Here is an 18,136-nt window from a genome sequence, read left to right on the forward strand (position 1 = left end):
GGGCATGGACATAGGAGCAGAGGGGAAGAGGGGGAAAGAAACCCCCTCACATTTTAAAGTGGGAGGACGTAGGGGGCAATTCCAACCCAGATTTTAAAGTGGGAACTGAAAATTATTCATACAAAAACCTAAGTGGAACATCCAAGGGGGCTACTTGGGGAGGGCGAGTGAAGTCTCAAAAAGGGACTGTAGGATACGACCTATGTCAATGAATCTACTACACATAAAGTATCCCACCCCCTAGAAATCCATTGTCCAACAACAGCGTATGAGGTTCTTCATGGTACGCCACCAGGGCAACACCAAAAAAACACAACCCTGGGTGTTTTTATTAGTGACCCTCACCCACTCTAGTAGTGGCAAGACACATCATCGGGTGGCACTATGGTCCCTAAAAACGAGGATGGGCTCAACCATGTACCAGGGAGCGCTTTTAAGATTGTGGGTGGGTGGGCGGGGAGACTGACCCCAGTAGACAACAATCTTGAAAGTGCTTCTTGGAACATAGTTGAGGGTTGTGAACCCGTGTTGAAGCAAGCCACCGCTAGATTGGGTCACTAATAGAAACAACCAGGATTGTGTTTTTGGTGGTGCCATCGGGGCGCACTTCTGTTGGTGGCCGTTTCCACATTTGGGTTTTTGTTTCATCTGGGTTGCCTTTAGGATGGTTTGCAGTCATCTAAGTCATTTAGGAGCGAGCAAGCAAGGTGCAAGGCTAACAAGCATCATGCCAATGTGGTCTTGGATCATGAGGATGACCTAAAGCCACCTGTGCAACTGATGCAGGTAGGGTCCGAGGATTGACTCAAGCTAGGCATGAGACTGAGGTAGATGTCGAAGAGGAGCTCCACGGTACACCTGAGTCCTGGAGACAGTGTTCAGACATGTGGGCTGTGGGGAGATGAGTGATATTGATTTGCCAGGAATAGGCAGTCGAATACAAGGCTCTGCCATGAATAATGACACAATGGAGTCTGGTCCATAGTGCTGGCAGATGAACAGTATTGAATACATCAGAGAGGAGTAGAGGAATCAGTGCAGCTGCCACATTTGGATTAGCATATGTTTGAGTTTATTCATTGTAGACATCAACATAGATTCTTTCCCTCTCCAGGGGCAGAATCCAGCCTGTCCATGTGCGTTCCATTTATCGATAAATGCCGCATGGAGTGTCGGGTTCTATCAGTTTGGCCAATACATCTCTTTACTATTCAAAATGAAATGGCAGTGTTATTTCATCAAGATAAGACCTTTTTTTCTGAAGAGGTTTAATGTAGACATATTTGTGGCATGGTACCAGTAGTGAGTTTGGTATTTGTCATTGTTCCTGTGGCTTCAGTGATGGGTTTATTTTTTGAGATTTTCTTGATGATTGCCACAGTATGGTTAACAGGTTGGTTGGCTGTGTAAGTAATTAGGTGGTATTTATGAGGTCAGGACAGTGTGTAGTTTGTTACCTTTTTATCAGGAATTGAGAGACAAAAACATCAAACAATATTTCCTAGTGTTTTGTAGAGAAAGCTTTTGGACTCTTAAGTTCAAAAACAATTCTGAAAAACCCCTTTGTAGGTCATGATTCAAAAAAGAGGCACGAAAACCAGTATTTTTTTTTTTAATTGGCTCTGTAAATGTGTTGTTTACGTGTGTATCCATTTCAGTTTTCCGAGTCGAGGCTTTTTCTCCTTATGCATTTAAATACCCTGTTTGTGGTTTTGATGGATGCAGCTCCCTGGTGAACCATTTGACTTGCTGGGTGAGTCAGGTGTTGACGTTTTCCCATCTCGCCTAAACACAGCTTTTAGCTGTCTGTTGTGAAAAGACCTATTGCGCAGAATGCCAATACGAAGTGACCTTGAGACCAGCTCAATGCTTAGCATTGGTTGATTATTTTGTCAGTCTCATTAACTTGCTTCTTATTCAACGGCTTTCTTTCCTCTTCTTGTGTTTGTCCACCCCCTGGAACATAACGTCTTTAAGGGAATGGGTGACTCTATCCTTCCACAGCTCATGATCAGAGAGCTATTCTTTTCTTTGTTCTTCCTGCATTTCATGTCAGTGCATGTGTTTTCATACTCTCGCCTCCATGTGCTGGTTTCCCATCACACCCTGCGCTCTCTGTGTTGCTACCTCTCTCCCTGCTTATGTGTTGCTTCCCCCACCTTTTATCGTACTTGGTGAGAGCTCTCCATTGTTCCTTGCGCTTCACCAACCATAGTTTTTTTTTTTTTTGGTGTTCAAACTGCTTTATTGGTGATAGTACATAAGGATACACAGCTTGGGGCGCCTACAACCCGGAGGCCGGCAGCAATAGTGGATCAACATTACACAGCCCAGTAGCCGGCATCCCGGGGGCCCGGCGGCACATCACATAACTAGAGTCTTTCCCAACGCCATCCGGAGTAGCAGGCCAAAGAAGGATGTGCTGCAGTCGAACAGGTTTTGTGTGAGCGGGATGAGAATCCCGTTCCTATTTTTTGTAACGAGTAGAACAAGAATCAAGAAGCAATAAGAAAAAGAAACCGAAAAAGAAACCCCAACAGTTCAACGAGGTTACTTGTATGCAGTGATGTAGTGTCGTACGACAATAATGTATGGCAGTGGTGTAGTGCTGTGGCTCTGTCAGGTGTCAGTGCGCGGGGCGGAGGGTATCCCACGTTCGAGGGTCTAGGTCAGTGGCAGTTCGTGGGGCAGCAGTGCATAATTGCTAATGACTTGCAGGGCAGCACCTTCCGAATGGATGAGGGGAGAAGACAGCCGCAGGAAGGGGAGGCTAGGGGGGGGGGGGGAGGACTGCGAAGCCCAGCGTCACACACTCCACAAGGAGACTGGGGGGGGCATAGGGGTCTCTCAAACGGAGGAAAAACAGCACGTGTCTGCTATATTCAGGTGTCAGTATAGTAATCAAAAGTGTTAAAGTAGTCAGGAGGCGATGAGCTCATCGCCCGACATTGTACCATCGGTCGAGCGTTGGAGCAAGTACTGCACTAGCGGGTCCCAAACATCCCTAGGCCTGCTCGTGATAGGCAATAATTCAGAAAAAGTGTTGTGCTGTTCCTGGCAATATATTAGGTCGGCCAGCCAGTCTTTGAATTTGGGCGCTCTGCCCCTGCTCCAGCGGCATTTCACCAACCATAGTTGTGTTGTTGGCCACCACTTGACCTTGACGGCATACAACTGCTCACCTGCACCCGGTCCTCCTCTTTTGCACTTTTAAAAACAGTCTCGCAGCTACAATTTGCAATAGGGTCTCTGTGTTCTCTGCAAAGCACTTTCATGCACCTTTTATTATATATTTGTTTCCTACCACTGCAAGATGGGCAACCACCATCTTTGAAATGCACATTTAAAAAAAAGTCTAAAAAGGTGCTGCATCATGACCTAAGCGCATGTATTCATAGTGACTCATGCATGCGCGTATGAAATGACATGATGCCTATTGGGCTGCTTTTTTTCTTGATGCAGCGCCAAGAATTTGAATTTACTTTTTTTGCCAAAGTTGTTCAGCATTGGCAATAAGCATTATCAAACCCAAAATGTTGGCTAACGCTTTTCAAAGTAGAGATCTAGTTTTACATGGGGTAATCATGTCAAAAGCTTTTGACAGTCAGTCATTGAGTTTGTGAAGTGATGATACCAGGTCAGTTGGCTTGCTTGTGGTACTGTTCAAGAAGGCTGGTGGCAGACCTGATCCTTCTCGATTCTGTTTCTGGTACACAAATGGACAGAGACCATGGGACATATTTATGAGCCCATTTTGTCGCACTTTCACCGTGCAGTGTGGTGCATGAGCGATGCAAATGTAAAGTGAGATTTTTGAAGCCACGCAAAGCCACCTCCCGTGGCCCTGCGTGGCTTCATAAACCTCGAGTGATTGAATGCAGTGCAAATCACTGTGCTGCATTACTCTGCATCAGGGAGGCATTTCCATGGGTGTTGCGTGCTTGTTGCCACACAACATTCATGGATTGCGACGCGTTTCCAGATTTACAAGAACAGGTAAACATGGGAATGTGCCAAAAAGGCATGCCTCCCTGGGAGAGGGGTAAAGAGGAGAAACATCTTTATTTCTCCATGTTTTTCCTCTTTCTATGTGAGCAGCTTTCTGCAGCGTACATAGGAAAAGGAGAAAGCCTCTCAGGATTGTTTTATGCAGGAAGGTGCCCCTACCTGCACAAAAACAATCCTGCCTAACAAACAGTCACCCTTGCACCACCACCTACGTTGGTGCTTGGCTACCAAAGTGGCACCAGCACAAGTGAAAAGGCCAGGAATGAGCTGTATTGGATAAATATGGTGCATTCCTGCCCTTCCCCTGTGGTGCACGGCAGCGCAGCGAGGTGACTTGCTGCGCTGCCCTGTGCCACAAAACTCATTCATGCCCCATGTATTCAAATGCTGCCGACCCTGACTACTCCTGATTGCCACGGGGCCTGCTTCCACAGCTAGGATCCACATAACGGGGCTACTCATAGAATCCGCAAAACTAAATCAACCAAACTTCAGTTTCGTTTTGATGCCCGTGTCTGACAAGAGTGACTGAGTTCATTTTGACCCAAAAGGCCACAGGTAGGACCTCCTCACCGTTGCTTCAATGTACATCGTAGAATAGATTCCACACCTTTTTCATCAGTGCTCTGAAAGCTGCAAAGGACAAGTCATAGGACTGATTTTCCACATAGACAATGGCTTGTGAGTTTCATATGCGGCACCAGACCATGAAACATCCCTAGCTGCAGAGGAAGAAGCGAGTCAACAGTGAAGGACTTATAACTGACAGGTGTCCTGTAGAAATACTTCTACTTGAGTGCACCTTTGGACTGCTGCCCCTACTTACCCCCATGCCACCCTACATTGACCTGAGGCAAATATTGTGACATGTCTCTGTAATATCCTGCTATTCTCTATGTAATGCCTTTCTACCACCAATGGAATGTTCATTGATGTAACTATCAGAATGTTGGGGTTCTGCCTGAGATGTTACAGTTGGATAGGCTGAGCACCTAGATGGATGCTCCTGGTGTGGTCTCCCTATGGTCTCCTATTGAGCTTGTACCTGTCTTAACTTAACTGCTCAATAAATCTACCTGAGAACTGTCTACATGTTTGGACTTAATTACTACAGTCTCCTTGTCTGCCCTCCTGCATACTCCGTTTTGGTAACTGCGCCTGGCTGGAGTAAGTTGTTGATCAGTTACCCATCATCAGAGGGAAAAATATCACCAGAGCAATCCCTGATATCAATTCCTTGATGAACAATTCTATCACAGTCCTTAGTTTTCGGTGACAGAGAGCGAGCAGGCTTATAATGTATTGTGTTTTTTATGCCAACTTCAGCCCCCTGTTGCAGCACACATTTCACTTCTAATGAATTCCATCAGACACAGTGGGACTGATTGGAACAGTGAAACGCTTAGCATAATCCTCTCCAACCCTCTTTGCATTCTTATCAAGCTGATTTAGTATTTTGCTATTCCAACCAAAATAAAATACATTTATCCCTGTTAATTCTCCCCTCTGTCGCATCCGGCGGTATTAAATCATCGTAAGCACAAGTATACTGCCTTGCTCAGTCAGAACAACTTCAGGGCACACGAGCAGACAGACCATATCTCACCAGAGTGTAAGTCTGCCTGCTTCTTCGATTTATAGAAGGAATTAACTTTCAAAAGCAAACTTTCTCTTTCACGGCTGGCAAGCCAAGGCCAGTTTTATTAGGATGGCGTCTCGAATGCTCGGGACGGATTTATAAGCCTTCTGCTTGCAACACAGAGAGCAGCAACGTAGGGTTCAGAGAGAGACAGGAGAAAACAGTGATCAACATTTACCAGACCGAGCTCACCACTGAGCAAAGGTCTGAAGCAACCAGTCCCGCCAACAGTCAAAAACAGCACATCGCTTTTTCTTTGAGTTATAGGCCAATCACAGGTTAAACAAGATAAAACAAAAAAGAGCTTAAAGCTACAGCACGGCGTATACCAGTATCAACTGTGCGGTAAACAACCTTTACAACACAGTCAAAACACCGCAGTACCATTACAACGCAGCTTTTAAAACGCAAGTCGTTACCACGACTTGCACTGGAGGGCGCTCTAGACTAAGGAATAGTAGATTTACTAATCCAACACCTTCCCTACTGTACGTAGGCTGGAGTTGGAATAGTAAATTATACTATTCCTAAATCCAGCACCCTACAGCGCAAGTCGTGGTAACGACTTACCTTGTAAAAACTGTGTTGTGATGTACCGCGATCATTTTGATCAAGTGGTAACATCATACATCCCTCCGCACGCTGCTCGCACCTAAGCCGTGCCGCTGTCAGAGGCGTAGCATGATCTGTAAGATTGGGGGGTGTGAGCTTCAGATTTTCTGACACTCAGGCTGGCATACAATGTTAAATTACATTCTATGACCGCCAGGGTACATGAGAGAGGCCTAAGGAGCAGTGGAAAGGAAGCGGAATGCCAATTGGTAGGAGTGCTAAGAGAGAAAACACAATATTTTGTAAAATAACCAATATTTTTGAGGACTTTCAAAACAGAGGGAGTGTGCGCGTTTTTGTCTCCGCATATGAACAAATTCCTACTGAAAACTGACTGGCATCTGACCACACCAGACTGAAAGCACCTGTACCCAACTACTTATCAGAAAATACATTAATTAGGGGGAGTGAACCCCCCCTGAAGCTGCACCCTGGGGGCTGTACGACCACTCTCACCTCCACATTCCCTATCCCTTCAGTGGTGCGATTCATAGTAATTCCCCTAGGGCCACTCATCAGCCCTAGGACCATTGACCTACACCCCTATGCACCCGCACCTGGCGCAGCCTGCTCAATACTGTGGTATGGCAGGTATGCCTGTAGGGGGGTCCAAATGTCCCTCGGACACTGAGTAGGAGGGATCATGTAGTAAAATTCCTGCTCATCATTGCAATATGACAAATCTTAAAGCCAGTCCTGTACTTTTGTAATGCCCCTGCTCCCCCACACACCACACCCGCCTCTTGCCAAACAGGAGTACCACTGACGTTAATTGCTGGATAGCATGTGGAACCCCTTTTGTGCATCCTAAAAGTACCACTTTAGGTGTCAACTCTATAGGCGCTTTTATCATGTAAGATAATAGCATGCAAACTTTGTCCTAGTACATATCTATTCTCCTGCTCCGCCACATGAGGTGCATGAAATCGGCCTATGGTTCGCGGGAGCGCACACAGTGTGAGGTGTCTCTTAACTTATGCCCAAAAAGCTGTAGAAGGGTGTGGTACATTGCCTAGTGCCACGTTCTATGGGAAATGTCTGACAGGAGGCCTCCCATTCATATGTGAGATGTTGGCGATGCATTTAAGAGTTGCACCCTTTTGATGAAATGTCAGGAGATACCCATACACTGCAGGGCGGCAAAGAGAAACAGACATTCCAAGGAGTCAAAGGCTTTTGACACGTCCAAGAAGATGCCACTTCTTCTTGTACAGGGTCACGCTTGTCTCATGTTTTACAAGGTGGATCTACCGGGAAGGAACCCCGCTTGGTCAGGGAAGCCCAGGTTGGACATTAAAAGGGCATGTCTATTAGTGACAACGGTTGCTAAGATTTTAGCATAGGTATTTATTAATGATAAGGGATGGTAAGAAACAGGATTTTCAGGTGACTTTTATGGCAAGGGGAGGGTAATGGGTATAAATATTCTCTTAGTGTAGGGGCTTGAGTCCCTAGCTTTAGGACATCTGAGTACATTTGGAGTAGTCGGTGGCGAGGAGTGACAAATGTTTTTTTAAATAAAATTCCTCAGTAAAACTACCCCCCTTGGGTGCCTTACATGTGTGGAGTCCTGCTATTGCCTATTGTACCTCCTCTAGAATGAGAGGCTCCCGTAGAAAGCACTGGGAGGGTCCCTCGATCCAGGCTAGGGCCACCCTGTCAAGTTAGAACATGTAGTTATCACTCTGTAGAGAGACTTGTGAGCAGGCGCGCAACATCCATTGGACTCACCGGGCTTCAGCCCCCCCCCCGTCGTGTGTGGCAGCCCGGGATGAGACAGATCCCGGGCACACACAGAGCCACACCCGAACGTTTCACAGGTCTTTAAAAGACCCTTTGAATGTTAATTAGGCCTTGCAGTTGTTTCGCCCCTTCCGTGAGCCCCTGTAGCTCCACTCTGCCTACTGATTAAAGGTTCAGCCCCCCCCCGATTTTTTTTTTTAGCCCCCCCCCCCCGAAATTTGGCTCTAGTTGCGCCTCTGCTTGTGAGGTGTACAAGCTGGTACAGTAACCAACTCGGTCTGTAAGCATATCACATGCATCGTCAATCATGGTTCTGTTGTCCTTCTGAGTTCGTGCAATGTCCTGGATGTGCCTCCCAGGTCTGGAGAGTATGGCTCAATCAATCAATCAGGATTTTTAAAGCACAGCAAATCACCTTTGAGGATCTCAAGGCACTGGAGTTGCTAGCTGCTTCCTGTTTCTCTGCTCATTGGAACAGCCAGGTCTTGAGTCCTTTCCTGAATTCTTGGAGTAGTGAGGCAGTCCTGACGTTCTGGGGAAGGTCATTCCAGGCATTGTCCGCCAGTTGAGAGAAGTAGCGCCCTCTGCTGTTCACTTTGCAGATCCGGGGGTTGTCTACAAGGAAGAAGGAGGAGATCGCAGGTGTCTGGTTGGCTGGTGGAAGGCCATTAGTTTGTTGAAAAATGCTGGTCCCTAGTTGTGCAGGGCTTTGTATGCGGGTCCAGCATCTTGAACTTGCATCTCTTCTAGTTAGGGACCTAGTGTAGCTTCTTGAGGTGTGGAGTCATGTGAGTCTGTCTAGGAAGGTCGAGGATGAGTCTTGCCACTGAGTTTGATATTGTCTGTAATCTCTTTAGGAGGTGAGCAGTGATTTCTATGTAGTGAGTGTTCCAATAGACCAGCCTGCTGGTGACAAAGGTCTGAGTGACGGTCCTTCTGGTGTTGATTGAGAGTCACCTGAAAATCGTACGGAACATACATCAGGTGTGGAAGCAGGCTGATGCAACTGCTTTTACTTGTTTCTGCATAGATAATTTGCTGTCCAAGATAATGACGAGGGTGCAGGTGTAGTCTGTCAGGTGGGGCAAGGGCTGAGTTCATCTGGCACCAAGCGTTGTTGAATGTTGAGATGTTGTTCCCAAAGATTAGGACTTCCGTTTTGTCTGTGTTGAGCTTGAAACCGTTACCCTTCAACCAGTCAGCAATGTTCATTGTCATCTGTGAAAGTTGGCTCTGGTGGTGGAGGGGTCTTCTGACAGCGAAAGGATGACCTGGGTGTCGTCGGCATAGGAGAGGATGTTGAGTCTGTGTGATCTGACAGTGGTGGCCAGGGGAGTCATATATGTGTTGAAGAAGGTGGGGCTGAGGGATGATCCTAAAGGGATGCCGCAGATCTTCTGGGTTCCGAGGTGAACAGTAGGAGACTGATTCTCTGTGTTCTTCCGGTGAGGTATGAGGCGATCCATTTAAGGGCTTTTCCTTGGATTCTGATTTGGTGGAGTCTGTTGATCAAGATGCGCTGGGAAGCGGTGTCGAAGACGGCTGACAAGTCAAGGATGATGAGGGCTGATGTTTCGGTCTACGATCAGGGCTGTCTTGGTGCTGTGGTTGGCTCAGAATCCAGATTGGGAATTGTCCAGGAAGTTGTAGTGTTCTAGGTATTTAGTGAGTTGCTGGTTGATTGCCATTTTGATAACCTTCGCCAGAAAGGGGAGTAGGGAAATGGGCAGGTAGTTCTGTCTACTTTTCTGTCCAGCCTTTCTGCCTTGCCATACACCCTAGTGCATGCATATTTGTATGAGTGTTTGACCTTTAGCTTTGCCACTTCTATGAATTTAGTTTGTTTCTACTGGATCTCCACCATGGGTTTTGAATACCGCAGAATGTGTGACTCCTGTAGGAGGGCTATATCTACACTGTGACTGTCAAGTTAAGCCAGGACCTGCCACATTTTGTGAAGATTGTTAAGGCGCCTCAAGCTCCATGTCAACAGTTGGAGAGAGAGAGAGGCTCAGGTAGTTCAATCATTAGGAACCCAGAGCGAAAGGAGGCTTAGCAGTGGTGTGAGCACCATTAGTGTGTGTGCATGCTGGGAAGCATTAGGTTGTGTGCTGTAATTTATTACTTCTACGCAGCGCAAATGATATATGTGTACCTGCAATAATTACAGCCATGGTGCATCCCCCATGCCCCCACACCAACCACTCCGACATGCCAGTGGATGTACTCCTAACATAACAAATAAACAGTAACATATAATGACAAACAGAAAAAATGTCAAAAAAGTAAGAGTGCTTCAGATTCAGATGTGCGTTTCTTCCTGTGTGGACCCAGAGTACCAGCCTATTAACACTTCTTCCTCGGGATGTGGGGGCTCTTGCTGAGTGTAATATAGTGAATAGCGCTATCGGGTGCCATCTTGTGAACAATATGAGGGATACTTCCAGCCACCTGACAATATCCATCTGAGGTCCTGGGGATTTGGATTGCAAGTTCTACTTGTGCTACAGGTTACCTCTGGTGGTGGGGGCAATTTCTTCCATGGAGCCCATTGCAAAAGCAGGGTGGGTCACTACATTGCTCAAGCCCTACCCTGTGGGCGATGCCTCACAGCACGCAGTGGCTTACAATTGTCTAGCAAGTTTTTTAACACAGAATTCAGCTTTTTGAGGGGAGGTGAAGACATGAGTGTTGTCTTTGTGCACAATCTTAAATTGCACTAGTTAATGCATGGCATATTGCACTCCTACCTGCTGGAGTATACGCTCGATCGGCAGGTACTCCCAGCAAGCATGGCATATTGAACTCCCACCTGGTAGAGTTTCCGCTTGATCGGCAGGTACTCCCAGCAGGCCCTCTGGACCACCATTGTGAAGTCAGGAAATACTGAGAGTGTGGATCCTCTGTACTGTAGAGTTAACTTTTCTTGAGAAAGGCAGATAGCAGTGTCTCTGTACCAAAAATTGAATAATCGTGCAACAATAGGTCAGGGAGCGACCCGGGACGGAGGCCTGGGACCCAGTGATTGGTGCACTCGTTCGACTGCGAATGCACTTTTTTGTTTGTCCAGGGCAGTGGTCTGTTTGTCCATGTGCATAGGTAAGGTGTCAATTTTACCGTCTATCGAGGTGAGGTATTTTTGGATATATATTAGGTCCATCTTCCAGTCGGCCTCATCGGCGTTCGGTGGGTGCACTTGCGGCTTGGGTAACCTCTCATTAGAGTGCACTCTGTTTTCCTTCTTCGCCTTGAAATGTAGCTTCACCTGCCTCACCTCGGACTTCCCCATGACTGGCAGTGATGGTTCACCTGGAAAATAGCCATACAAAGGCCTCAAGATCAGGGACCGAGGCTTCTGCTCTAGATGGTGATGCTGCAGCCAGTGTAGGCAATGCCTGTCAGCCAGTGACTCTAGAGTGCCTCTTGCAGCACTTACATGTGCATCCCTGCGGTCTCCAGTAGTCACTCGCTCTGGTGTGGTGAGTTCAGATCTACCTGAGCTGCAACCTCATTGGCGTAGGGCCACAGTATCCAAAGGCCCCTAGTCTCCTGTGTTGCAGCCACTATCAATGGTCCAGCACCCTGCCGTGGTGCATCCCACCAGAGATAATTCTAAGAGGAGGACCCTATTCCCCAAGCTATCGCTGCCACGCCAGGGGTGCATGAGCAGGCACTCCCCAGTATCCAGTGCTCTACTCAGTTTTGGCAGTCCTTCTCCATGGTCTTCTCCCAGCTGTTCGGGGCCCAAGTGGCACGGTGTACACCCGCAGCTGTCTGCCAGTTCCAGTGCGGCCTACCCAAACCTTGCTTCTCCCTAAGGGCCTGCATCAACAATGGTGGTCCGCACCAACCAGTAAACCTTCAGTCTGTGTAGAAGATCAGGATGGCACCCTGCATCACAGGCCTATCTCCTGCACCAAGCAGCTGCCCCCGCACCCGATGCACGTAGCAGCCATCCTCAGGGTTGGCTCTTCTATGGAGGAGACTGGCCGCACAGCATAGACTAACGCTCAAGCCTCCAGACCTCATCGCGCACCTCTTCCCCACCAAGGCCTCAGCTCTGGATTTTATTGCAGCATGCCCGGATCAGCTCCGCGCCGACTGGGCAGCCATTTTAGGTCCGCCGTCAACAGCCAGCGCTGCTCTGGATCTGAGTTAGCATCTTCACAGCCCATAGGGGCGCATGAGTCACCGTGTTTGACACAATTCAGGGTAGGGGACTTCTGAGGGAGACTGGATGGCCATACAGAGAAGCGCTGCCGGCATAAGGATCGTCACAAGACTGTGGCCATCTTAGAGCCAGTCACTCTGGCGCCCCCACCCTTGAATCCAACTTTGTACATTTTCAGTCATCCAGGTGTTTGTCACATAAGCTTCATTTCTCAGAAAGTACATGTATCTTTATGTCGAATTACACACTTTTCTTTTTTGCACGTTGCATGCACTTGTTTTCATGTGGTGCTAGGAATGTATGCATAGCGGTGCAGCGCTACTTTAGTTGACCTGTCTTTGTATGGAATCCTAGGGGTTTCTGCGCTCTTCTCAACCCCTTACGCTCATTTTGCATGAATAATCCGGTGTTTCGCGCTACATAATGCAAGGCATCAACATTCAAAGCATAACGTTTTTTTGCACAAGTGTTGTTTGGTGCAGCATTTTACGCACCTCTGTGTTGTATCGCGAGCGTCCGCACACAGTTTTGATAAATGTAAGCTATGTAGTTTTTGGAAGTTTGCGGAAATGCATTGGAATCATTGCATTGAAGTATTTATAGCCGTGAACATAAGGTATCTCTGTCCCTTGATACTATCCTCAAGCAATGGCAAGACAGAAAGCCTCTGTTGATTAATGAGGCTGCCACAACTGACAAAGGAATGTCTCATTTTATGAGCAGCACGTTAAAAAATATATATTCAGTTTCAGCGGGGGATGCGCCTAACCTGGCGTGTTTTTATACATTGTTGTTCAAGAGAGGGCGATTTCTGGTAACAATGAGGTATTTGTAAAATGTCTAAAAGGTCTAACCTGGTTGGAGATGGCTTGAAAGTGTAGCTATGAAGAGAGACCTTCCGTATGGCATGACCTCTTATTTTGCAAAGTTGTGTTGAATAGTCACCAGTTTTGTGAATAGTTTCTTTGCAAGCAAATAATAGCATGCACTATTACTCAGTTTAAGGATTCTCATTTTATAAATCTCTCGAGGATGAAAGGCTAAGGTCACTTTTCTGTGATTTTCTCCTTTAGCCCGGAATTAAAATCTGCAGGGAACATACACATCCTTTTAAGGGTGCTCAACACAGAGAACTTTCTTAATTGTGACTTGGGAGCTAAGTGAAATCAGCCTGAGAGTGACTGACTTTTTAGGTCTGCTCCTCAAGACAGCAGAAAGAGCATGTCCTGCCTTCTGCTGACAAGGGTTCTCTTCTTTTTCTTACAGAGAATTAACCAACCATTTTCAAAAATCTTCCAACTGTGCTTAATCCCATCCATTCCAGATCAAGTGACTGCTCTTCAGGGGTGATGCTTTACCAGTCTGTGAAACTCCCTTTGAAGGTTCCCTGGAGGGCAAAGAATGAGGTTCTCCTAGAAATTAATTAGAGTAGAATCTTACACTTTAGTTTTACCCTTAGGCCAACGTTATGTAAGAGTATCACAGGCGCTTGTTCTTTGCGCCACATGAGCAGCTTGTGCAAAACGTAAGTAAATAACCCCCTTATCATTGTGAGTGGCCCGGAAAATGTGCCATATGTTCCCCTATTCCAGAGTGACTTCCAAATACCTGGGTATCAATAACGCCGCGGCTGGGGAAATCCAGATAGGTTGGACCCTGAAAGCCCACTAAAAGATTAGTAATCATCAAAGAAATTGGTAATTCTTGGTCCAGTTCCTCTGGAAATTAATGCTTTTCCTCAGACCTTCACATGGAGATTTCACCTGTTTTCAACACCTGGACTCTCCATGTAAAAGTAAATGACTTATGATTCCAATGGGACTGGTAACTGGTGTGACCGGCCCCATCGGAAGCAGGAGGCCACTCACAACGAGGCCCCAAGTGTCTGCTCAGGTGCCTACCGCTTACTATGTCAAGAAGATCCATTATATTTCTGTCAGCGAGGTCACCCAGCTATGAATAGGTCAGCTGTGGAATGAAGAACAGCAACCCTTTGTTTTATATTTGAAAGAAACGGTAACTAATGTAAGTCTCTTTAACAAAGACTTCATTTCTAGGACTAGTGTATAGATGATGACTATCACTTTCTGGTAACAGGGTGAAAATAATCCTCTGACCTCAAGGATTCTATTATGGCGAATCTCGTATCGCAAATGAAAGTTAAGGTCCTTTAGCACTGTTACCCGACATCTTAAAAGTCAGCTCAAATTGTCATGTTAAATTGGAGGAAATAAAAAAACAAGACACTCTCAAAATTAACCCATACATTTTGATGAGTCGCCCCAGAAATAGATCCTCACTCACGAGACTGATTACCATCTGCTCCCGGCGGAAGGTTGGGGAGGCAAAGTAGCTTTTAAAAAGTGAAAGAACCTCAACTCAGTTCACAGCAGCTCACGTGCATAGAACACACCCTCCGTGTCACACTCGTTTGTAGAGGTGCTGGGTAATTTTGACGGCCACCTCCCTCGCCAATGCTTTGAAGTTCTGTTAGGCCATCTCAACTGAGCCTCTTCTCTTGTCTGATATGCTTGCATGCCTTTTCACCCACATCTGAGGGAATCATTCCTCAGGAAGTCAAACAGTACACTGAAGAAGTCACTCACTAGTTCACGAGAGACCTTACAGTCAATCGACAGTCACAGCCAATGCTCTCTCAGTCCACGCAAGTGGATGGACCTCGAATGGACTCAACGTTCATAGCCAATCAAAGCGTATTTTCAAGTTCTATGAGACAAATCATTCCACCACAAATGGCCCACTTCATCAATAATTCTCCTCTACAGGGAGCTTCGTGCTCTTCCCAAACTTAAGCCCCTGCTGACAGCACAAGACTCTTCCGTCCCCAAGGTGACCCCCCACAGAAACAATTGCCTTGGCAATACCGTTCTGTCAAACAAAATAGGTTACGCAAATTACTAGGCCTTCGGCACAGTGACATGCATGCATTTCTCATTACCTTGATTTCTTTCTCCAAGTTCTTTCATTTTTCTCTCCAAACCCTTCATTCGTTTCCCAATTTCTGTACATTTGTGAGTCATTCCATTTGACTTCTCGCTCATTTTTTCCACTTCGTTAATTTCCCCTCCATTAGTGCTCTCATTTTCTTCTCTTTCCAGTGTCCTTAACCTAGTCCTGATTTAAAAAAAATTTCCATTCCAAATGTACTCCATCTTTATGTTTCTCTCCACCCCCACTATGGAAATATGAATTAGTAAGGGTAGGGCAAGATGGCCACTAGTGGTATGCAGTGAGTGAGTCTCACTTTTTCCTCCTCCCTACCGTGGTTCTAAATGGTGGAACCTCCCTTATATGCTGCGTTGCTCGGGTACTACAATTCACAAATTTCTACGGACTTGAGAACAGAGGAAGGGATACTGAAAAAGCGTCCCAGCAGAATTCTGTTAAAGCGAGCACTGGCTCGTATACGGAGGAAGGTGGCTGAAGCTGCTGGGTTGATTTTGAAAACCTGGTTTAAGATGCCTCCCCGTGTATTAAAAGGGAGCGAAGTGAAAGACGGAAAAGGGGGTACCAAGGTCACGGACGCCCAGAGAGATCTGACCTTTAAAGAGAAAGCCAAAACGGACCCAAGAAATCCTGCTAGTGGTTTGCAGAAAGGGACCGTTGGCTATAAGAGAACATTGGCAAAAAAAAAACGGCCCTGACACCACTGCTGCAACTTCGAAGGATCCAGGAGCTATCAGTAAGCTCAAACTGAAGGAGGGTGTTTTGCGGCAACCTACAGTTGCAGAAAGCTTCGCTAATGTACCTGTTGGCAGTGGGGTGAGCAGTAATGACGCCGAGGGTCCGGGCGGTAGAGATGATCGCAGCGCCGCCATGGACGCCGAAGCTGGAGCTGGAGCAGCGGCTGCAGTGGTTGCTAGGCAACCTGGAAGACCGGAGAAGACGAAGCTGTCAGAGACATTGCCTGCAGCAGTAACGCCACGGACAGAGCAATCACCCAATCTGATTCTGGAGGAAACGCGGGATGAGACTAAAACGGGCAAAACGGACAAGAAACCGGCTGTAAAGGCAAGTGTGAGTAAGGGGCAGCCTGATAGCATATCTGTGTATACTGATCCGCTTAGTGATAGCGGACAAAGTGGGAGTATTGTTGGAGTAACTACAGGGGCAGAATCACATTGTCAGGCAAGATCGAAGGGAGATACTACTTCAGATTGGGCAGAGATTATGGATTTAGCAAATGGTTTCACCAAACTAGGGGAAGAGACTGCTGCTTTAGATGAAGTTGGTATAGGTAATGGCGCTGCCTCCCCAGATAAGTTTTTTTCAGTTAATGAAGACTCCCAGTCCCAGTCTCTGCCTTCAGATGAAGCAAGCTTGGATGAGTCCACTGGCATTGATACAGGCAGTAGTTCTCCAGCTCAGAAAAGTACGCAGAAGAAGAGACTATCTAAAAGAAAGCCCTCTACAACAGGCAGCACCACTGACCCCTCAAAAAATCTAGCTTGGGACTACTCTGCTACCCCCTTATCATTTATGGAGCAAGAAAGCCCTCTCCCATCAACTGAGGACCAAGGTTCAACACAAGTACCCCAGCCACCGGTCACACTGGACCTGCTATTTAATACGTTGAAACTGATGCAGTCCGAGGCTAGGGGTGAAAGTAGGAGAGCAAGACAGGAAGCGCGCAGAATCCAGAATTCGATAAGGAAAATGAGTAAAAGACACGACGAGGTGGTGGAGAGAGTCTCACAGGTGGAGGAAAGAACTGGCAGATTGGAAGATGAGCTGAGGGATCTGAAAACGTATAAACATGAGCATCAAAAGGTAGCAGAGGACGTCAATTGGAAGCTGGAGGACTACGAAAATAGGCAGCGCCGCAATAATGTTAGACTTCTGGGAGTGGCAGAAGGTCTTGAAGGGGAAGACCCCAGAATGTTTGTTGTGAATCTCCTAAAAGGGGGTTTCCCAGAGTTGGCAACCTGGCAATGGGAGACAGAGATTCAGAGGGCCCATCGTTTTCCGTTTGTAGTAAAAAGGGGTCAAGCGGGAGCCCAGGAGGGGAGACCGAGAGCATTGTTGATTTATGTTGGGAATTTTCTATTGCAACAGCTTATATTGGATAAGGCCAAACCAGAGTCTAAAGTTCATTTAACAATGTAACTTTTTTTGCAAGGCCGGATTTCTGCCATACAACAGTTGAGCGCAGATGGAGACTAAGGCAGTTGATTTCCCCCATTCAAGCCTTGGGTTCAGAGGCTTATTTGCTGTACCCTGCCAAACTGAAAATAGTTACCAAAGGCCAGGTTAAATTTTTTTTTTCCGAAATTAAAGCAAAGGTGTATATGGTGGAGGCTTTGGGGTACAAGGAGGAGTAGTTAAAGGGGTCCCTCTGGGGTGTGTGTAGCGGTGGGTAGTGGTAGGGAGGAGGTGGCGATGGCTGCTTCCCAAGCGTCCACGAATAGGTCATGGGTGACCTATTTGCCTGTAGGAGAGGGTGGAGGAGGGGCAGAGAGGGGGGGGTCCGGGGTGGGGGTGGGAGGGAGCAGGGGGGAGAAAAGGGCACACTTTGCACACACAGAGTTACAACATGAAGGTTCAGGTACAGGATTTATTCATTTGGTGGAAGGGGACATAAGGGAAGAAATTGAGAAATGGAATAGAGAGTTGGTACCAATTCTAGATGTTTTTTAATGGCTTGTCGAATTATGACAGTGAATGTTTGTGGCCTAAATGATCTTCAGAAAAGATTACGCGTATCAGCCTTTTTGAAATCAATGTATCCTGATCTGATTTGCCTGCAAGAAACCCACGTGGAGGGAGGAAAGGGATATTTGTTAGAACAGTTGGGTTTTAACGTACTAGCATATACAAAACAAGGATCAAAGACCCGGGGAGTAGCCATACTAGGGAAAGGTAGAGAATGTACAGTTTTTAGGAAAAAAGAGGACATTTGGGGGAGGTGGGTTATAATAGAGGTGGGCTTCAGAGGGGCTAAG

Source organism: Lissotriton vulgaris, chromosome 7 (genome assembly GCF_964263255.1).
Source record: "Lissotriton vulgaris chromosome 7, aLisVul1.2, whole genome shotgun sequence".
Classification (NCBI taxonomy): domain Eukaryota; kingdom Metazoa; phylum Chordata; class Amphibia; order Caudata; family Salamandridae; genus Lissotriton; species Lissotriton vulgaris.